This window comes from Protopterus annectens, chromosome 9.part0 (genome assembly GCF_019279795.1).
Source record: "Protopterus annectens isolate FY-2018-M chromosome 9.part0, PAN1.0, whole genome shotgun sequence".
Classification (NCBI taxonomy): domain Eukaryota; kingdom Metazoa; phylum Chordata; order Ceratodontiformes; family Protopteridae; genus Protopterus; species Protopterus annectens.
In genome coordinates, this window is record NC_056743.1 from 629,126,691 (window position 1) to 629,143,040 (window position 16,350).

General features: G+C 45.7%; 1 pseudogene; it reads right to left on the reverse strand.

Annotated features, from left to right (window-relative positions):
- Positions 1-11,885: 11,885 nt before the first annotated feature.
- Positions 11,886-13,802, reverse strand: LOC122811383 (annotated as a pseudogene).
- Positions 13,803-16,350: the final 2,548 nt, after the last annotated feature.

Here is a 16,350-nt window from a genome sequence, read left to right on the forward strand (position 1 = left end):
TCCAGTTGTCCTTGCCCAGAAAGGGCAGAATGGATTGCAGCGTGACCATCCGGAATCTTGCCTTCTTGACAGACTTGTTCAGTCTGCTTAGGTCTAGTATCGGTCTCCAATCTCCCGTCCTTTTGGGGACCAAAAAGAATCTTGAGTAGAAGCTGGATCCTACTTGGTCTGCCGGCACTGTCTGGATGGCTCTTTTTTCCAGGAGTTTTGAAACCTCCTATCTTGCCAAATCCCTTTGACCGGGTGAGATGTTTGGAAGGGATTGTAGAGGTACGGGAAACCTTTCGAAGGGGATTTTGTAACCCTCGGATATGATCGACTGTACCCACTTCTCTTGGGATAGGGATTGCCAGGCTACTGGGTACAGTGAAATTCTTCCCCCGACTGCCTCCAAGGGTGGACAGTCGGGCAACACCTCAGGGATGCTGAAAGGGCTTCTCAGGAAGAGACTCCCTGTTGCCCTGGTTCTGAGGACCCCCCCCTGCCTCTAGGGTGGCGTTTATTATTGTTACCCCCTCTGCCTCTGGGGGTAAACTGACCACGTGTGTCCGGTGTCGCTCCTTGGGCTTTTCGGAACCACATCTTCCCCTTCTGACCCTTGGGATAAGGTCTAGAAGGAGTGGAAAACTGGACTCCAACGGCAGAAAGAGTTTTACCGTCCTGCTCACATCTGGTCAAAGTATCCTTCACCTGAGGTCGAACAAAGCCGAACCGTCAAAGGGGTGTTGGTGAAGGGCGCCTTAAAGGGTCCATAAAATTACACAGCCGCATCCAGGCTTGGCGTCTAAGAGCAACACCTGTGCCTGCGGCCCTGCTCGCTCCATCGGCCACATAAGATATGAGCCGCATGGAGGAGTTAGATATGGAATTCAGGATAGCAAGCTGTGAGGCAATCTTTTCCTGAGCCCCAGCAGCAGAAGGATCCTGGACTACTTCTCCCAGTTCCTTGAGAATATCTCGTTGAAGCCTGGTGAAGTGACAAAGGTAATTCAGCGAACGCATAGCAAAGGTCGCTGAAGAAAACATCCGCTTTCCATACCTGTCCATGGTCCTAGAGTCCTTATTAGGAGGATGGACAGGTACTGAAGGATCCGCCAGTTCCTTCTTAGTGGCCGCCGCTACCACCATAGCATCCACAGAGACACCTTTGGACAGGAACTGTTTATCCGAAGGGGCCGTGATGAACTTGGATGGTCTCCTGGGGACAGGTTCCACAGAATCTGGAGCCACGCCTTCCGAGCCACTACGTGCAGGAGTGGGAAGAAAGGCAGAGACACCCAGGAGGTGGAGGGTCGGGATCCAAAAGCCTCCAGGTATACTGACTCATCCTCGGAGGGGTCAATGGAGGGCCAATTCCCCCTCTGTTTGAGGAGCTCAAGGATGTCTGAAAAGGAGACATCCTCAGAGGGGACCGTGGGAACCCTCCGACTCATCTAAGTCGGTATCAGATGTAGTAGACTCAGGGAGTCTGTGTGTTTCCTCTTACGTCCTCTTCCGAGGGGTTCCCCTGCAGGGTCAGGAGAAACCTCGGAAGAGGAGGAAATTCCCAGTGGGGAAACCTGGGGCGATGGATCCCTGGGCCTGAGAGCAAGAGGCTGGCAAGAGGCATCCGCAGGCACTGATGAGGGAGGAGCTAGAGGGATAGACCGTTGACCAGGCTCAGAGGCCAGGACACTCCTCATCACCTCAAAGGCTCCTCTCCCCGGGAGACCGGAACACACCGCTCGAAGAAACAGGAATGGTCGGCTCCAAGGAGAGAGAAGGCTCGAGGCCGATGTCGGCCGAGCTTACCAAAGCGAAGCCCGAGAGGGACAGCGGGGTTGGACAAGGGTCCGATGCCACTAGCCCTCTCGGAGCCGACAGTGGAAACCCGACGACCGGATCCCTCCAAGGAAGGTCTCAAGGAGGAGATCGGAGCCGAAGGACGGAGCCGAAGGATGTATCGGCTCCGGCATCGAAACAGTCGCTGTCCCAAGAAGCTCCGGCTCCGAACTCTGGTGTGGAGTCGGAGGAGGAATCTCAAGAATCGGGGCTATAGCCGAAGTCTGTTGAGACGGGCTATGGAGCATTTGGGCCAGTGCCTGAGACTTCAACAGCCTGCTTACCACCCTCTCCAAATCGTGGTCAGACAGCCTGGAAGATCTCGAAGATCGGCTCCGATGGCTCCGCTCCGACAAAAGAGGAGATCCCGGAGCCGAATGGATACTCATAATAGAGGGGGACCGAGATCTCTTACGGGTCGAAGCCATCGGAGCCGAAGTCCCTAGAACTCCAGATGGAGCCGAGGATTTCTCAGCTCCGAAGCTGGATACAGCGTCGGCTCCAGCCGGAGCCGACAAGGCCACAGTAGTCAGGGTATCGGAGCCGGCCGGCACCGAACCCACTACTCGAACAGAAGAAGTATCGACTCCAGCCGGAGCCGATATCGGCTCGACGGGCGAGCCACCGGAGGAGGCTTGGACACAGTAGCCTGAACCTTCGGTGGCTTAAGAGGTTTTCCTGACCCTGACTTAGGAGGAGAACCTTCAGGTTTAAGTAAACCTCGGAGGATTAATTTGTTCCTCCTTTCCTGCAGGACTCTCTGGCTAAAAGCATGACACAACGCACAGGAGTCCTGCAGGTGCAAAGGCCCCAGGCAATAAACACAACAAGTGTGACCGTCTGTCAGAGACATTTTCTGACAGCACTGGTCACACTTCTTGAAGCCTGAGACCTTGCCTTCTTTTGACATCCTAGAAAGGAGAAACACAAACAGTCCCAACAAACACACCAATTAATCCCTTACACAGACACACAGGAAGGGAATAACTTGGGGAACTAGGCCTGACTAAAAACTTTAAACTGAAATTTTTTATAAAAAGTTTGAAAGGAAGGGAATAGGGTGGGCTGTAACTAAGTACAGACTAAACTAACACTAAAGGGAAAAAATAAACCCCTAACTACACTTTTTCTTATTTTACCAAGAAAAAACTTACCTCAGCTGGCAAAGGAGACCTCTTTCGCTAAGCCGCAAACGAGATCTAAGGTAGTTCCGCCTTGCATCATGGGATATAGGGTTGCCTCGAGCTGGTAAAAGGAGTTCTCGAGCTAAAGCAAGTGCCGAGTCGGAGCCGAGGATCGGCTCCGAACACATCCAGCAAGAATGAAGGCGAGATTGACAACTTAACATTTAAAGTTTTATCTGCCGTGGTGGATGGACTGGGTTATTTCATTTGTGGAACTTTGTTTTTTACCATTTTGGTTCTCTAGTTCTGCTTTTCTTGGTTTTATTCATTTCATTCGTTTAATATAAAAGAAGGGTTTTTCTGACAGGAAAGGAAGTGACAATGGCAGGAAAGAAAGAAGAGAACTAACTGTCCCTAAAGCCCTTGAGATCTAATGATAGGAAGGGGAGGAAAAATAGAAAATGACTAAATACAGTATAAATATATAACCATATTATTTAGGGAAGAAATTATTTGAAAATTCTTTATAAAAGACATCTCAAACCACTAAAAGTCCTGAAACTCTGGAACCATGTCTGTACGTGAAGCACGGCAAATGAGATCTGGGGAGTTAGAGAAGGTATTATGGGAAGAGGGAGGAGAATGACTCGGAGACACAGTCTGGAAAAAGCGGATGAGTCAGATCCGATGTCAGATCTGGGACCATCAGTCAGGAAAAATGAAAAGGACATCACATCTACTGTTTCTGTGCAACAGAGTAAATTTATATAATCACTGCTATTTTCATTTTAATCCTGGCAGGGTCAAAGCAAACATTTTAGGTCAGCAACTGATATGATGGCTGTTTTTGGATGAAATGTTTGGCAATGCATCTTTGGTATAATAATTCTGGCTTTGCAGGACTAATGTGTATTTGGGTGAAACAAGACAGAATGCAAACTCTTGACTATTTGCATGCATCAATTCAATATATTAATGAAAACATTATTACTAATGCTGGCAATGCCAAACCACCTACTTTAGGTAGGTAACTGTTATGGCAGGAGGCTGTTTGTAAGTAAAATGAGTGATCCTACTATTTACTATTATAATTCTGCCTTTGCAAGATGGCTGTGCATTTGAGTGTAATGAGATGGAGTGAGTACAAGTGCTGACCTTTGGATACTGTTTATGTGAGACCAATACAGTAATGTAACTGTCTTTTTTTTTCATTTTTTATCTTTCTAGTTTCAAACCAGGTACTTTGGGTAGGTAATTGGGATGGGAGCTATGTCAGTGCGAGAATGGAATGAAATGACTGGCCCTTCCTTTTACTGTTGTAATTCTAGCATTGCAAGACTAATGTTTATGGGAGGGTAAGCATATAGGCTCTGACTGCTGTCTATGTGCAGCAAAAATTAAACTAACACAAATCTATTATTATTTTAATCCAAGCATGGTCAGGGTTGATCCCACTGTAACATAGCCCCACCCCTTTCTGGCTGGCCCCACCCTTTTCTAGTTGGTCCCACCCATTCAGCTGTCTCCTGCAGCAGCAATTTAATTTGAAGTCACCAGCCACCAATGATGGCAGGCCAATTCCTTTTGCCCTACTAGACTACAGTTACATTGAAATTCACTAAATGTAACCCTGAACAGTTTTATATGCTATAGTGAAATTGCAGTGCATGCATTGTTTTTTTTTTATTTTGAAAGTGTCAGCTATTCTACATGAAGACAGTTGTGAACATACTGAAAAAGGAAAAAGATAAAGGCAGACTACTTTAGTTCTATCTTACTGAACTTGAGAGAGATAAAGTCCATGACTGGATTGTACACTGCATTAAAATTGCTGATGTGTATCTTTTATCTGTTTACTCTGTAAAGAACAGCTGGTGCATCTTGATACTTACTCCATTATGTGCTCAGTATTTTATAAGCATAACAACACAATGTATTACGTACTTATTTTCAGAAGCACTAAAGCATACACACAGGCACAATCCAACCTTCACTCTGGATTCTTTTACAAATACATTGAAAGAAAAATGTTGAAAACAGGATAACTTAAATGAAGTAAATAAACCACCTTACATTGTAGATGCACTCTAATGGCTGCCTTAAAAGTAAACTGCACATACACCAAGCAATATAGCTAAAATGCAACTTCAGGGCACATTAATAAGAGAATATGTCAATTCACTTAATGTTATTAGAAAAAAATGCATACAAAATAGTTGTTTCATAATATTTCAAAATAATTTAACAATAATCAAGTAATGCTTTGTAACTGTTGCATGATTTGATAAAGCATACAATGTTTTGATGTGTCAGACATGTGATATGTAAGGCAGCCATTAGAATGCACCTACTATGTAAGGTGGTTTATTTACTTCAGTTAAAAAAAATACACTTTGCAAACATTGTTTTTTCTCTTTTTAAGAGAAGTGTTCTGCAGAGCAATGAAACTTGACCATTCTTTCAAATGTTGTGTTAGGGGTCACCACAGCGGCACTCCGGTCTGCTAATGATTGGCAACTGGTTTTTATAGTGTCGAGTTGCCAGCCCGACGCCCAACCTTCAACAAAGGCACGTCCATTCAATGCATGTCTTTCAAACTCTCACTAGACCGCGGGGAGAACATGCAGACTCCACACAGAAGGCACTGCCAACCCAAGCCGAGAATCGAACGGGAGAGCCTCTTGCTGTGAGGCAACAACACTACCGCTGCACCACCACAGAATTATTTGACCATTCTTTCAAATAATGAAAAAAAATGTAAACGGCAACAAAGAAGTTATGTACTCACCATAACGTTCCATCTGAGTAGGTAACTTCATTTGTCTGCAACCTGTGGAACCTGTGGGTATCGGATCCGTCCTCGGATCCGAGCCGGCAGCTTTACCTAGCCAAAAGATCCAAGCTCCTAGCTTCTCCCCTACCCATAATCCTCTGCTACACATCCCCCATCCTCAGATCGAGTTTGCCTATAAAAACTTCACAAGACCCTCGAAAGAGGCCAGTAACCTACTGCCTAACAGCATGAGAAATCCTGTCCCATGGTTAAGAAGCACGAAACTGGTTAGGGGGAATGGAGGGGGGGTCGGTTGCAGACAAATGAAGTTACCTACTCAGATGGAATGTTATGGTGAGTACATAACTTCTTTATCTGAAGTAGTTAACTTCATTTGGTCTGCAACCTCTGGGACAGAGTCCCCAGCTACCTAGAAACCTTGGGCTGCCCTCAAGGAAGAATATTCCGGAGCACCGCAGAGCCAAAGGAAGCCCTACTCCTGGATATCATATCCAATTTATAATGGGAAATGAATGTATGAGAGGAGGACCAAGTAGCTGCTGAACATATGTCGTCTATAGGGACGCTAGACCAGAATGCTGCAGAGGTAGCTATGTATCTGGTTGAATGAGCATGGATTCCCACAGGTACCAGTTTGTTTGAAGCTAAATAGGCCTGAATGATGCATTGTGAAATCCAGTTGGCTAAAGTAACTTTGGTAATAGGTTTACCTAGAGAAGACTTGGCAAAGGACACAAACAACTGATCAGATTTGCGGTTGGTCGCTGTCCTGTGCAAATAAAAACACAGTTGTCTATGTACATCCAATTTGTGTAATGTGTATTCCCCTTTGTTCTGGAAATTGGGGAAAAACACTGGCAGATTAATAGACTGATTAATATTCGACTCAGAGGCAACTTTAGGGAGGAAGGAAGGATTAGTCCTGAGAGAAACTCTGTCCTTATGAAATATTAGGTAAGGGGGTTTCATACAGAGGGCTTGAAGCTCAGACACTCTCCTGGCTGAAGTTATTGCAATCAGGAAGGCTGTTTTCCAAGATAAAAATTTCAACTGAGCAGAAGCAGCTGGTTCGAAAGGAGGGCCCGTCAAAGCCTGTAGGACCAATGTTAAGTCCCATGGTGGGACTGCAGACTTAACTGGCGGTTTTAACAGAAAGGTGCCTTTTAAAAAAGTTTTGCAAATCCTGGTAGAAGCCAGTGATCCTACATCATCCCCAACATGAAAATGAGAGATGGCTGCCAACTGTACTTTAACCGTAGATGCACTGGCTCCATGATGAAAGATATGGGACAGAAAATCAAGAATCATCAGAATAGGGACAGTAAAGGGGTCTAAGCCCCTGCCTTTGGCCCAGATGGAAAAACGTTTCCATTTACTACTGTAGATTTTTCTGGTAGAAGGTTTGTGTGCTGCTACCAGAATAGCTTTCACTGGTGACGAGATACCGGGAGTCCTTGCTATCAGCGGAACTGGATCAACCAAGCCGTGAGCTTGAGGTCACCTAGGTTTGGGGGTTGTAATCCCGCAGGATGAGAAATTAGATCCGGAATGGGATCTAAGATCCAAGGATGAACTACACTGTGAGACCGCAGGTAAGGAAACCAGATCTGGCGAGGCCAGAATGGGGCTATGAGGATAATCTTGCTCCCCAACTGATGGGCTTTCTGCAGGAACTTCGTCATGAGCGGAAGTGGGGGATAAGCATAAAGGAGACCGGGGGGCCAAGCATGAACCAGAGCATCTCTGGGGCTCTCCCTTATTGGGGGAATTAGAGTGGAAAAATTTGCTGCACTTTGTGTTTGACGGAGAAGCAAAAAGATCGCAGCAAGGTAGACCCCATTTGAGGAAGATTTATTTTGCTACTAACAGGTTTAGAGACCACTCATACGGTGTGAGGATCAAGCGACTTAGCTTGTCCGCAAGGATGTTGGTCCGGCCAGGAATGTGCATTGCTACCAGAAAGCGGTTGGTGGAGATCACCCATTCCCAAACTCTCATAGCCTCTCGGCAAAGGGGATAAGATCTGGTTCCTCCCTGTTTGTTGCTGTACCAGACTACAGCCATGTTGTCTGTCTGAATTGCAACAGTTCCCGGAGGAAGAAGGTCTTGTAGAGCTTGCAACGCCAGAAGCACCGCCCTCATCTCCAGAACATTAATAAGCAGAACGGTCTCTGAGGGAGTACACGTGCCTTGGACGGTTCTGCCCATAGCGTGCCCCCCCCACCCGAGGCGAGGAGCATCCGTGATCAACGTGGCTTGGGGCTGCGGCATGACAAACGGTCTCCCCTCTCTCGCAGCTCCTGAGAGTGAAGCCACCAGAGAAGGGAGTCCTTGCAAACCCTGCTCAAGGGAATCGGGGTGTTCAAGGGGTGCAGTAAAAGTGACCATTGGACCTGAAGAGTCCACTGAAGAATTCTCATGCGCAATCGCACAAAGGGCGATAGACCGATGGCTGCCGCCATGGAGCCCAGAGCTCTCAGGACTAATTCTGCAGGTGGGGCTGGGGATTGGAGAATTGCAAAACATGAAGAGACAAACTGCGCAACCTGTCTGTTGTTAGAAAGGCCTTGGAGGTGCGTGTATCTATCTTGGCCCCTATAAATTCCAGAACCTGCACCGGATGAAGGAACGATTTTTGAAGGTTTACAGTAATACCCAGATGCTGAGTAAGAGCCAGGGTATAATCCCTGGCAGAGCAGAGCTGATGCCTGGTGGAGGCGGTGAGGAGCCAGTCGTCCAGGTATGGAAAGACCCGAATGCCCTGAAGTCTCAGGTGGGCTGCGACCACTGCCATGACCTTGGTGAACACCCTGGGGGCTGAGGTGAGGCCGAACGGAAGAGCCCTGAACTGATAGTGACTGGCTCCCAGCCGAAAGCGGAGGAACCTCCTGGATCGTCTGTCCATTAGAATGTGGTAGTATGCATCCTTGAGGTCTATGGAGCACATCCAGTCATTCTCCCGTAGGAAGGGGAGAATAGATTGCAGAGTTACCATCCGGAATTTCTCTTTGGGGATGAACAGGTTTAGAGATGAGAGGTCCAGGATAGGCCTCAGGTCCCCCGTCTTTTTTGGCACTAAAAAGAACCTGGAGTAATTTCCCAATCCGGACTGGCCTGGGGGGATGTGCTGGATGGCTCTTTTTTCTAATAGCTTCGAAATTTCTGAAGCTGCTGCCTCCCTTTGATCGGGTGGGACATCGGGGAGGGGGAAGACTCAGAAGGGAATGGAATAACCTCTGGATATAATTCGGAGCACCCACCAATTCGTAGTAATGGACTCCCAAGTTTGGAGGTGCTCCGACAGATGCCCCCGACTGCCTCCAGAGAGGGACAGTTTGGTAAGCCCTCAGGGCTGTTGCGCGGGCCTCTCTGAGAAAGGTTCTCAAGATCCGAGATTCCTCAGCACCCCTCTGCCTCTGGGCCGGCGTCCAACTTGTCCTCCTCTGCCTCTGAAGGATGAGGGGTCCGAAGCGGGACGGGACTGCTGTGATTTCCGGAACCACATCTTCTTTTGTCCCCTCTGGTTCTTCGAGAAGGACCGTTGGGGGTTAGAGAAGCGGATCCCGACAGCGTCTTCCTGTCTTTCTCGCTTTGGACCAGTGTGTCATGGACGGTCTTGCCAAAGAGCATAGAACCGTCAAAGGGTGTGTTCGCGAAGGACGCCTTGAAGGGTTCCACAAAATTGCAAAGGCGGAGCCAGGCATGGTGCCGCAGAGCGATGCCTGCTCCGCTGGCTCTAGCCGCTCCCTCCATGGCATGGGAGAGTAGCCGCATAGATGTGTTAGTAATAGATTTCAGAGTGGCCATGCGAGCCAAAAAGGTGCGTTTGTCCACGGCCGCCATGGACTCCAGGGAGGCTCCAGCGTATTCCTTAATCAAGTCTCGTTGGAGTCTGATGACGTGTGCCATATAGTTCAGCACCCTTACAGAGAAGGTAGCTGAAGCAAACATTCGCTTTCCAATGCGGTCCAATGTCCGAGATTCCTTATCTGGAGGGTGGACCAAGGAACTCTCCTGCGCTAGTTCCTTCTTGGTGGCAGCCGCCACCACCATGGCATCCACTGGAGAACCTTTAGACCATGCCAGCCTATCAGACGGGGGGACTAAGTATTTTGTCTGGCCTTCTGGGGATTGGCTCCATGGTGTCCGGCTCCTTCCAAGCCCTGGTGGTAATTAAATCCACCAGGGGGTCAGCCGGGGGGGGGGACACCCAAGAAGTAGACGGGCATGCATCAAACGCCTCCAGGAACACAGACTCGTCCGAGGAAGGTTTTTGGGCAGACCACGCTCCTCTGATTCGTAACATCTCCATGATGTCTCCAAAGGAGACATCCTCAGGGGGTGACCGTGGGGAACCTTCCCCTTCCTCCAAGTCTGTGTCCTCCATGAGGGACTCAGGGGAGTCCAGGTGCCTCCTTTTGCACTTCCGTTTGTGAGTAACCTCCTCGGTGGGGCTATCCGAGGAGGGCTCACCCACGGGATCTTGTTCCTCTAAGGGAACCAACTGGAGCGCCGATGCAGGCTGTCCCTGTGGCCGGATGATGGAGGACAGGCCCAAATGCGCAGGGGTGATGGATAGATCCGCAGCCCGGACCGGGGACCTGTAAGTCCTCGACAGCACCCTCTCCACTACATCAAATGCCGAGGGCGAACCGCTCTCCCCTGGTTCCGAGAGCAGCCCCCTCGGCTCCGATGCAAGGATCAGCGTCAGAGCCGAAGCGGTCGGACCCGAGAGGGAAGTGTGCTCTGACCTAAACGGCACCGAAGACTGAGTTCCCCCCACGGATCCGACGCTTGGCTCTCGGCCCCGAGAGCTAGGATCCGACACGCTTGAGGGCATAGATGGTGTTGAAGTAATCAAGACTGTCGGCGCCGATGGTTCCCCGGGTCTGAAATGGCATGGATCCGAAGACTCCAAAACCCTAAATCGAGTCGGAGAAGGAGCAATCGGGGTAAAGAAAGGGTCCGAGTCCCCCCCCCCAGAGGGGGGGATGCTGGAGCACCCCTATCTGCATTTGAGCCTGCAGGAAACAACGCAACATCCGGACCAAATCAGCATCGGTCAAGCTTCTGGTGGATCTGGAGGAGGTCGTAGAGGCGGGCCTGGAGGGCCGCCTCGAGGACCTCGAGGGAGACCGGTACTCCTCTTCCAGCTCCGGGAAAAGCAAGGAGAACGGAGCCGAGAATGAGGAGAACCAGAGGCCCTCTTAGCGGGACTAGCTACCTTTGCTGGCAGGACTGAGGGATGAGACTCAGCCCGCCTTTTATGATTGTGCCGGTCCTTCTCTCTCCTTTTTTCCTTAGAAGAGGAAGAAGAGTCCCCCTGCCCCTGAGAAGCAGAGGGAGTTTGAGTCCCCAACAAGGGAGGGGGATTGGAAGGCACTGAAGCCACAGCCGCGACCGATGCCTTAGAGGGAGAGGAGGAAGAAGAATCTGGGGGCAACAATCCCGCCAGGATTAGCTTGTTCCTCCTATCCCTGATAGCCCGGGGGTTGAAAGCCACACAAACCTGGCAGCTGGTGGATAAATGAGCCACCCCCAGGCAAATAACGCACTGAGTGTGGCCATCGGCTGGGGACAGCTTATGACCACACACAGTGCATTTAGAAAAAATGGCTTTAGGCCCTTCAGCCATCACACCACACACTCACACACTAAGGGGAGGGAATGAAACAAAATTTACCACAAAAAAAATACGCTAAATATATTAGTCGATAAAGGGGGCTAAACAAAGCACACACACCAAAGAAAATTAGGAAAAAATGATTTTAAAAGTTTTTTATCAAACTGGAAATATCTCACCCACACCTAAGAGCTCATCTCTAGAAGCTGCTACAAGCCGCGGCAAACTAGATCTGGGGATGAGGGATGTGTAGAAGGGGGTTATGGGTAGGGGGAGGAGCTAGGAGCTCGGATCTTTTAGCTAGGTAAAGCTGCCCGCTCGGATCCAAGGACGGATCCGATACCCACAGGTTCCACAGGTTGCAGACCAAATGAAGTTAACTACTTCAGATTTAATATTACCATCATTACCTATCTATGAAAAAGACTCTTACCAGTAAATACAATGCTGATTTATTTCAATAATTCACAGCAGTAAGTATCAAGTCCATTTTTATATGTCCATTTTATATACGTGTTCACATTCAATCCACCTCTTCAATGGTGGGTCCTGTGTTTGAACTGGCATTGCCAGCCTGTGTTCGGCATTCTCCTGGCATACCTGTAAGCATCCCTCCATGGTACAGTTTACCGATGATAGGTCTGCAAACTTTCTTCAAGTCTTTCAGCTGGTGTTCATACTCTTCATTCTCAGCCAGCTGGTTGTTCTCTAACCAGGAGACAGCCCTGTTGCACTTGTCTAAGATCTTATTTTTGTCTTCCTCGCTGATCTTTCCTTTCATATTCTCATCCTCAACAGTGTTTTTTATGTTAAAAGCAAACAACTCAAAAGAATTTTTAGCTGCAATCTTCTCCCACTAGACATCATCCTCTGCTTTGTACCGCTCTGCATCTTGTACCATTTTTTTCTATTTCTTTTTTGCTTAGCCTGCCCTTGTCATTGGTGATGGTGATTTTGTTCTCTTTGCCAGTGCTCTTGTCCACAGAAGAGACATTCAAGATCTCATTGGCATCAGTGTCAAAGGTTACCTCAATCTGTAGCATACCACAAGAGGCAGGTGGGATTCCATCCAGTTCAAACTTTCCAAGCAGACTGTTGTCTTTGGTCATGGCTCATTCAACTTCAAACACCTGAATCGGTACACCTGGCTGATTGTCAGAATAAGTAGTAAAGGTCTGAGTCTGTTCAGTTGGAATGGTTGTGTTGTGTTTGATAAGGACTGTCATAACCCCTCCAGCAGTCTCAATACCCAAGGACAGTGGAATGGCATCTAGAAGGAGTTAATCTTGTACATTTTCAGATTTGTCACCCATCAAGATTGCTGCCTGGACAGCTGCTCCATAGCCTACTGCTCCATTGGGATTAATGCTTTCGTTCAGTTCTCTGCCGTTAAAAAAGTCCTACAGCAGTTTTTGAATCTTTGGAATATGAATAGACCCTCCCACAAGGACAATATGTATCTGTGGCTTATTCATCCTGGCATCTCTCAGGGACTTCTTTACAGGATCTAGGTTTCTCTAAAGAGGCCTGCATTCAGTTCCTCAAAATAAGCTCTAGCAATAGATGTATAAAAGTCAATATTTTCAAACAAAGTGTCAATTTCAATACTGGCCTGAGTGCTGCAAGACAGGGTTCTCATGGTTCTCTCACAAGCGGTCCTTAGTCTTCTGAGAAGAGTCTTTTCTTATGCTTCCTCTTGAACTCCTCAATAAAATGACTCACCATGTGGAGGTCAAAGTCTTCCCCACCCAAATGAATGCCTCCTGTTGTAGCTTTGACTTCAAATATGCCATCTTCAATAGTGAGAATAGAGACATCAAATGTTCCACTACCCAGCTGAAAGATTAAGACTTTGTACTCACCACTTCCTTTCTTATCCAGTCTGTAAGCAATTGCAGATGCAGTGGGTTTGTTTATAATTTTCAAGAGATTCAAGCCAGCAATAATCCCAGCATCTTTGGTAGCCTGTCATTGAGAATCATTAAAAATATGCAGGTACTGTGATAACAGCACAGGATGCACTGTGGCTCTAATATGCTTCAGCAGTTTCCCTCATCTCGGGCAACGCCATTGAGGAGATCTCTTCTGGGTAAAAAGTTTTAACGTCTTCCTTCTACTCAACTTGCATTTTCGGCTTTTCTCTGTCACTGATTACCTTGAATGGCCAGTGCTTCGTGTCAGATTGGATCACTGAGCCATCATATTTCTTGCCACTCAGTCTTTCAGCATCAAAAACCGTGTTGCTGAGATTCGTACCCACCTAGTTATTGGCAGCATCTCCAATTAGCCACTCAGTGTCTATGAAAGCCACATAACTTGGAGTGGTTTTGTTACCCTGATTGTTAGTGATGATTTCTACTTTACCATGCTGAAAGACCCCCATCCATGAAGAGGTGGTTCCAAGGTCGATTCCAAATCCAAGACTCTTGGATGACATTTTATTAAGATGTAACTTTAACTAATCTCACATAGTGGACTACATAAAAATAATGAAAAAGCAGACTGAGAATTTGCTAATAAATAATACAAGAATAGAAAAAAATCAAAGCCAGCCACCAGTCGACACTAACACTGCAGATACACTGTGAACAAAATATACAATTCATGTGGCTAGCCAACTAAGTGAAAACAATAATCGAAAACCACACAACTATTTTGCTACATTAACTGCTGCAAATTGCTTGGGTACCCGATTTATTTACTGAAGGTAGTTTAAGTCATGACCAATAGGCATACTCTAATATATAGGAAATGCCAAAACTCTGCTCGTCAGATAAAAATGACCCAATCAGAAATGAGTTACGCTATTTGCACTCAATATTATCCTAAACTTTCCCAAAGATTCAGATTCAGCTGACCAATCAAAGTTCATTTTAGCCATGACAACATTAGGTTCAGGAAATTGTGGCTCAGATTTACTTTCTAGTTACATATTTTACACAAAACACCTGTCCTTATTAGTATATGATATAAGTTACTTACTCGAATGTTTGTGAAAGTTCACTTACTACTTAGCAGTATAATTTAAGATGGTTTCTAGACTTTTCTTTTACAGATGATGTTGCTTAAGAATGACATGCGTTTACATTTGTTTTACTCTTTTGAATTTACTAGGGTAAAGGGAGATGCATCTTGACCTAAGAAAGCCCAACTATGTGTTGATAAGATCACCTAGGAAGTAATTGTAAAAGCTGGTGCTGTATCATCAGTTGGTAACTGTCTACTTACAGCTTCCAAACCCATGGGTTCTGCCATGAATTATACTCATTGCATGCTTTTCACATTATCCCAATACTTGTATGACTTTTAAGAATCAAAAGAACGAGTCCATAGTACAGTCAAGTGCAGCAAAAAAATGTACAAAGGTAGAAGTATAAACTGCACATAGACTTACAGAGCAGAAACTTTAATAAAACAACAAAAAAGCAAAGGTAAGCACATTCACTACACACAGGTCGCTTCTTCAGACAATTGTACTTGCTAAAAACATTCATTTAAATAGTAGCTTACCATCACAGCTTAAAATCATTAACCAATTAACTAAGCTAATAATTTAATAAGATACTAAAAAGGAGAGGAATCTCAGAAACTTTTATAAAGGACATCTTAAAAACAAATGATATGTTAAACACAAAAACTGATTATAAAGTAGTATATAACTACTTGTATTTAAGAGGGCATGCTTTCAAAAAGGGTTTTAAAGAAAACATATTGTTCAACCCAGGATGTTTTTCTGCATTTAACAAGAGGATCCACTTTTGCTCAGCAGCCTCTGTTTGATTCTCTATATCACCCCCTCTATTGGAACAAATGAGAACTTGTAAAATTAAAAACTTACAACTATGTGTCGAGTCAGTATTCATAACATGTACTGTCAATGCATTCGTTTCCTTCTTGTTTCTAATGTCTCTGTTATGTTCTAAAACTCTGTCTTTGAAGGTTCTATTCGTTTTTCCAACATAATAAGCATGACATTTTTGGAGAAGGAAAAATAAACAACATTCTCAGTTCTGCAATCTGCATAGTGATGTAAAGAGATTTTGAAGTGACATGAAGGATGTATATACAATGCTTGACTACAAATGAACTTACAAGCAGAACAATTTTTGCATGGGGAAAGTGCCTATCCTCGTGGACTTAGGTGCATGTGGATGCGCTGATTTATGGCACAGATGTTGTTTTAATGATTTATTATTTTTAAAAGAAAATGAGGGTGTTTCACCAAACTTTTCAATAAAACCTGGAATGTCATGTAAAATATTCCAATTTTTCTTGATAATATTGCAATAGTTACCAATATCATTAGAATATTGCAAAACAACTCTAAAGTTTCCTGAAGTGTTACCAGATGATGTAGATGGAAGCAATTCATCACTAGAAAAATTAAAAAATGGTTTGCACCTAGTGGATCTCTGTGTCCATGCTTCCTTAATAAACAGGTCCACTTCTGATTCAGAATAGCCTCTTTCTAAAAATTCTGATTTTAGTTCTGATTTAGTTAAGGGCATTGCTAGCTTCCATATCATTATTGTGCTACCTTAAAGTTCTATAAATTTGAAGAGTATTTTTTCTAGTTGGCTTCTTGTAAATACTACTATTAACCTTCTGTAAGTCAGATTTATCAACAGAGACATCTAAGAATTCTATATGATTGTATGAATGTTGATACGTGAACTTGAGGAAACTGGTAGTATTATGTAAAAAAGTGATAAAACAATCTACTTCAATAGTGCTACCTTTCCACAACATAAAAGCATCATCGACAAAGCGTAATACCAGAGGATGTTATCAAAAAACTCATTAGCAGGTGTGAAAATGGCTGTATGCTCCCAATGTGCTAGAACAAGATTGGCGTAGCTATTGGCACAGGCTGTGCCCATAGCCACGCCAGTCTTTTGAAGGAAAATATCATTTTCAAAACAAAAGCATTATTTTCGAGAACTATTTCTAACAGAGCACAAAGTAGTATGACTTTATTACTAGAAAAA